At 42.7% G+C, this 6872-nt stretch overlaps 1 long non-coding RNA gene across 1 annotated transcript in view; it reads left to right on the forward strand.

Annotated features, from left to right (window-relative positions):
• Nucleotides 1–1516, forward strand: part of LOC102027319 — a 17091-nt gene extending 15575 nt beyond the window's left edge. Inside the window, exon 5 of the long non-coding RNA XR_001231403.1 lies at nt 1281–1516. This is a non-coding gene — a long non-coding RNA (uncharacterized LOC102027319). The remainder of the gene's footprint in view (nt 1–1280) is intronic.
• Nucleotides 1517–6872: the final 5356 nt, after the last annotated feature.

A 6872-nucleotide genomic window follows, 5' to 3' on the forward strand; every position in this document is an offset into this window, starting at 1 on the left:
CCACACTCCTATTTCCCAAATCATTTTGATTTTTCTTACCTTGAATTAGGGAGGGTCTCACTAACTCTCCCTGCCTGGCCTCGTACCCTTCAGAATAACTCCCAATTGTAGACTTTACAACCAAGCCTGGTTCATCCTCCCTCCCTCCCTTTACCTCCTTTTCTCCCTCTCTTCCTTCTTCTCTCCATCCCTCCTTCCTTTGTCTGTTTTCTGTTCACTCTTCATACCCCACTCCCTGCCCCACCAACTAGATATTCAACACAGTGAACTCTGAACTATATTTTTCATCCGTTTGTAAATTTATGCATGCACTCAGTTTCCTCACTCACTCACTCACCCAGGTATCTGTTGCCTTACTGGAGATTGAATCTGGGGGCGTGCTCCCCTGGGGCTGCATTCCCCAGCCCTCTTTCATCTTTTCTCTCCCCTATCTTCTTTTTTTTCTTTTATGTTGTTGCTGCTGGTGCTGCTGCTGCTGCTATTGCTGCTATTGCTGCTATTGCTATGTGAGATAGGCTGGCCTTGGACTCACTACGGAGCCCTGACTGGCCTTGGGTTTGAGGGGATCCTCCTGCCTCAATCTGGATTGCGCATGTATACTTCTCTCACTCTTGCTCTTGTTCTTGCTCTTGCTCTCGCTCTCAAACAGCCACCTCTGCTCTGACCAGGTGAGTGAAGTCATTTCCCTTGCTTGTGTGTTTGTTTTGTTTTGTCTTGTTTTGTTTTATTTTGCTTTGTCTTGTTTTATTTTCTTTTGCTTTGTTGTTTGTGTTATTGAAAGCAAAAGTGAAAATTGTAGGGAGAAACTGGCTCTGCTAAGTGAACTTGGGGTGAGTAAAGTAGGAAAAGAGTATAAGTACCAAGATAAATGTGCACACTGGGTCTGGGAAACACAGCATGTGCTATCATGGAAAGTCATGATAGGTGTTGGTGGTGGTTTGTGCTCCCTCTTGTTTGTCCTGGGTTTGTGCTTGAGTGATGGTGTATGCTCCTGTACCTGCCTGTGATTGGGATTTTTAATATTTATATTCATTTCCTCATTAATTTGCTTCTACATTCCTGTACCTGGATGGGTGGATGGACTAACAAATGACCCAACAGCAGGTTCTGTTTCATCCACACTGTGCTCCAACAATACCTCTGCCTCCCTCTCCACCCAGGTGAAGAACTGGGATGACTTGTGCTTAACACACTGCCCCCCTCACCTGATGTTCTTCAGAAGGTTCAGCGTAACACTGGTGTGAGAACAAAACCATTGAATTCCCTTCTCTCTATTGTAGAACTTCATTGGCTCTCCTGCCTTGATAGGAAGACAATGACCCCATGAGGATGTGACATGTGACTGTAAGTGTGCACTGTACAATGACTCTCTTCAAGAAAAAGAGAAAATAGTGAATCCCCAGAGACTTTCCCCTTGAGAACCAACATCTTCGGTTTTCTTGCCCCTGTTCTCTGAGGTGAGAACTGAGAAGCCTAACAACAGATCACAAAATAAATATATAAATAAATGCAAAAACATGGAGTGCGTGAAGTTTCTCTGATCCATAGGCAGGTGTCCTTCTCCCTAGAGAAGATTTTAGAAGTGCGCCCAGGATCTGAATGGCACCACAGGAACACTGCCTGGGGTCTGCCCTTCACCCTGTGCAAGGCACCTCTCTGCACTGAAAGTGAGTGGGAGCAAAAGGCCACAGCTGCTTCCCTACCCCCCACCACCTGTGCCAGATGGTGAACTCTTCTTTCTATTTATTTATTTTTCTGTGCAGTGTCTTCCACAATGACCACTGCACAGCATAGGTCCACCTCTCCAATCCTGGATGGAATGGGAGGTGGGGTAGGAAAGATTGGGTTGAGTGTCAGTGACTGAGTCACCTCAACACTCCAAAATCTAGTGTTGGTATTGGTTTATTTTCCCCACTACCAGACAGGGGCAAATCTCATGTGGTATTGCTATGTAGGAGTGAAAGCCACCCTTCCTGAAAATTATACCTGGACAGGGAACAGGGAATGATAGTGATTTTTCTTTTTATTGGAGGTAGGGACTCACTGTGTAGTTCAGGCTGGCCTCCTTGAACTCACTACAGAGTCCAGGCTGGCCCAGAATTCACTGCAATCCTCCTATCCCAGCCTCTCAAGTGAGTGCTGGCTGTGATGAGCCTCCACACCCAGCCCCAGCCCTTTATATAGAGACACAGTCTGGCTGGAACCTCTGCTCCCTATTTTCTCAGCCTTTCAGACTGCTTGATTTGGATTCTAGGCATGGACCACAATGCCCAGCAACCTCTGATCCCTTTATGCAAGAAAAGTGGCACACTGAGTGGCCAGTGACCAGGAATGGTGGGAGAGGGAAAAGAGTTCTGGAGATGGTGTGGGACTGAATGGGAGACAGTGAATTTCACAGGGTTTCGATGTGGGTAAGCTGGGATGAGTTGCCTCACTGCTTGCTCTCTTAACACTGCCAGGCTAGCAAAGCTGATAGCTGGTTTTTGCCTTGGCCCTGTCAGCAGTGTTCTTGTTTAAGTGGGGATTGCTATTTTATCTTAACAATATGGAGCCATAACAACATGAAAAAAAGTTTTGAACCAGTGTCTTCATCATATTCTTAAACTAATCATATTCTGGAGTTACTGGCAAACCACATCCCACTTAGGAATGCCTTTGAGAGCCTGTATTAGATATTGGAGTTTTATACTTTCATTGTCAAAATAGGAAGGGAAATTGTCCTTAGTGGGGGGGGGTTCTTTTTTTGTGAGAGAGAGACTCTCCATGTATTGCAGGGAGGCCTTCAACACACTATGTATTCCAGGCTGTCATCAAACTAGTGGTGGTCCTCCTGCCTTTCTTAGCTTGCCTAGGTCTAAAGTTAAGTGTCTGTGTACCACCACACCACATGTGACACACTTACTGGCTGGCTGGCAGACTGGCTAGCTTGTTTTCTGTTTTTTTTTTTTTTTTTTTTTTTTTTTTTTGGATTTGGGCTAGATTCCATACTGAGAGCAGCATCCTTGGCTGGGGAGGGAATAACCCACTACTCCCAATATTTGCTCAGACAAGACCCTCAGCCTCCAACATGCCCCAGATGATGTTCTTCATGTCACTGGCTGGCTGGCAGTGATAATCCAGAGTTCCCCTGTCCTGTATGCTGAATAGCACTGACTTGTATTCAGCTTTTCCCCAGCCGTATGTGATGCGATGCATTTCTTACTATGGTAAGGACAACAGCAAAACCAACAACAACAACAACAGTAGTTGGGTGTGGTGGTGAACACCTATAATCCTAGCACTCCAGAAGGACAAGGCTGAGGTAGGAAGTTTGCAGATTTGAGCCCAACCTGCCAAGGCAGTTTAGTGATTTAGGGAGACTGTGTCTGAAAATTCAAAAGATAAAACTAAACAAGGCTGGGGGCTTGGTGGTGGATGCCTGTAATCTACACTTGGGAAGCTGAGAGAGGAAAATCCCCAGGAGTTCAAAATCAGCCTGGGCTATGTAGTGAGTTCAAGATGAGCCTGAACTACATAGTGAGACCCTGTCTCAAACAACAATAACAACAACATCCACTACTACAACAACAAACACACATCCCAAAAAGCCCCACAAAAACAAAAAGGTGTTAATATCTGTTACTTGTAATATAAAATTATCTTTCAGAATAAACATTGTTCATTTTGTAGTAATTAAAAGAGGAATTGGGTGTGTAATCCTAATGAAAACACTAAGAGTCAGTGAAACAATGAAAGGTGACTCTTCTGTCTCTCCTTCTTATTTGTTTATGCTCTTCACCTGAGCAGTGAATGGGAATGGCTATGAAAGGACAGTGCCACAGCACAGAAGGTCATACATTGCTTGACTGCTACTTCATGACACAAATAAGGAGTTCATTCATTCATGGCAAGTGGATGTGCAAACTATGCCCCCCCTCAGGGTGATGTGAGAACTCTCTGAGAGCCTATGGAAAACTAAGATTTTCTAAATGTTATGTGATTGCCCTTTAGGGGTATTACTTTATTGTGTTGTGCTTTGTTTTGTTGTCCTTTAGTTTTAGTTAAAGAAAAATGTAGGTGTTAGCACTATGGCTCTAGGGCAGGCACCCCTCAATCCTCCCAGTCCGGCCCCAGGGGTGGGGGGCTATGTGTGCAGAGGCCAGAAGAGAAAACTGCAAAACTTGAGACGCAAAACAAAACAAAACAAAACAAAACAAAAAAAAACAAAAACTTGCAGAGGCTGCTGAGAGAGGAAAGAAGAAGGCTGCATCTCTGGGGATTATAGATGTTCAATCCATAGAAGAAAAGGAAAAAAATAGAAAAACCAATTCCAGCCAAGCATGGTGGTACACACCTATAATCCCAGCAGTTGAGAGGGTGAGGTAGGGGGATCACCATGAGTTCAAGACCAGCCTGGGTGACTTTGTGATTTCAAGGCCACTCTGAACTTCATAGCAAGAGCCTACCTTAAAAAAGAGAGAAAAGAAAATAAATTGCTACACCTGGGCCTCCTCTATCAGGACAGACAGTTAATAAAGCATAGGGTGGAATGGAAGAGCCAACTGCTAGTCATTGCCCAACATTTCCTTGAGTACACAGAGTCAACTTTTGTAATAGTGCCCTTAATTGCAGTACTAAACCTATATTGAACATACTATGGGAAAAATTGATTTTCAGTCTTAGAAAAGGACCAGACCATTCATGAAATTTTTATGTTCCTGCACTTGCTTTTCTGCAGTTGCTTTCCTGCAGGAAGTAAGTAAGTAAGTAAGTAAGTAAGTGATTTACCATTATTTTCATACTTAAAATACATAGATGGCATGTAAAACTCCTGCATACACTTCTAATACTAAAATTGAACTCATGCTTCCCCTCTTTAAAATATTGTAGCTATGTATAGTTCTGTGCTACCTAGCCTTGTGTTTGGCTTTTTTAAAAAATATGAGTGAAGAATTTTGGTTAAACTTTAAAACTTGGTGCATTTAAAATGATCATCAGGGAAAATCTCAAAAACTCATTTGATCAGGAGGCTGAGACAGGAGGATTGCTGAGAGTTTGAAGCTAGCCTGGGCTACCAAGTGAGTTCAAGTCTAGCCTGAACTGCATAGGGAAACCCTGTAGCTAAAAGATGAAAAAAAAAAAAATCATTTGAAGGGCTTATCTAAAGGAACACTAAATTTTTAAACCTTACTAAAGAATGTAAGCAAATATTAGATTTCTCCTAATTTATTGTCTGTTTTTATACCTTACTGATGGAGACCATTATGAAGCAGCCCCAAGGACTTAATCAATTGGCTTTTTATGTTTATTTTTGAATCTGTCCAAAGGCTAGGCTACTCGTCTGGAAGTGGGTGATGGACTCATAATAAATGAACCTCTGTGAGTCACTAATCCCTTCTAAAACCTGTAACGGCAGATGAAGCTAGAAAACCTCAAAGAATAAAACAAGATCACAGCCACAGACACCTGGATCTGATCTCAACTAGATAAAGGTTCCTGGGTGGATTAACTTAATCTTTATTAAGGATTAATTTAATGCCTTACTTGGAGAAGTTCTTAAGTGAATCTGTCCTTCTTGAGTACTCCCCTCCCTTCTGATAACCAAATAAATACGGGCTACCCAGGGAAGGTCTTGGCCTTAGCCCTGAGAGAATCTCAAATTCTGTAAGAGGGTGTTAATTTTCCTGGAGCCCTGAAATCATTCCACTTGTCTCTTTTTATTTAACCTTCACTGTACACTCATTGAGGAGATTGCAGACCTGATCAGTCCACAGTAACAAAGGGATATTATGAACCCCAAAATGGAGAAAAAACAACTCCATCCAGGCATGGTGGTGCACAGTTATAATCCCAGCAGTTGGGAGGCTGAGATAGGGGGGAATCGCCAACAGTTGGAGCCCTGGAACATGGACATATAGTCCTTGGACTGGAAATTTTAGCCTGAAAGTGTAAGTCTACTTAGAGTAGAAAGTGAGAGAGACAGGGAAGGCCTTCACAGGATAAAAACTTCACCAGGAAAGCCTGGAGAATGGAGGGAAGAGAAACATTCTGCAAGGAATAGGGGTAAGTCTTCCTGCTGTGAACAAGCCAATTTTATCTAGGAGTAAAATGGGCCAAAAATTTTCAGCTGAAGAGCAAAGATACATAAAGCTGCTCCAAGGTTTGCTTAAATGCTCAGGGGCTTGTGTGCCAAAAAAAAAAAAAAAAAGACCTAACAAAAATGTTACAAGCGGTAACCAAATATAATTCATGGTTTCCTTGGACGGGCACTGTAAATATTGACAATTGGGAAAGAGTTGGAAAAAATCTTAGAAAGGCACACAGAATAGGAAAAATCATTTCCCCTGAGACATTCTCAAGTTGGAACCTAGTTCATTCAGTTTTAAGTCCATTGCAGAGCTTATAGTCAATAGCCTCTGACTCAGACACACAGGAAACAAAAAAGCTCCCAACAGAGACACCTAGGCAGGAGGAGGAGCCTTTCAAGAGAACATCCCATATGGCTTTATCTGGAAACTTACAGATTTTAAAGGAGCAAGTGGCCACAAAAGGAGAAATGGTTGGGACTTCGTTTGCTTCCCAGTTGGAACTCAGCAAAATGATCATAATGAGGAGATTGTTTCTCATTTGCCCTTTGCAATTCAGACGCTAAAAAAAAAATCTTAAAGTGTTGTTAATAATGGGGTTTAGAGCCCATTTACATCAGGAGTTCTACAGAATGTTTTGGATACATATCAATTGACACCATATGATATCAGGCATCTAGCACAAACATGCCAGCCTCCTGCACAATGTCTTCATTTTGATGTACAATTTAAAAGGCTTGTGTCTTGGGGCAGGCTCATAGAGATAGAATGGGTCCTAATCCATATCTGGACATAAATGAGGAGATG

The sequence above is a fragment of the Chinchilla lanigera genome, unplaced genomic scaffold (genome assembly GCF_000276665.1).
Source record: "Chinchilla lanigera isolate Chin_1 unplaced genomic scaffold, ChiLan1.0 scaffold00095, whole genome shotgun sequence".
NCBI lineage: Eukaryota > Metazoa > Chordata > Mammalia > Rodentia > Chinchillidae > Chinchilla > Chinchilla lanigera.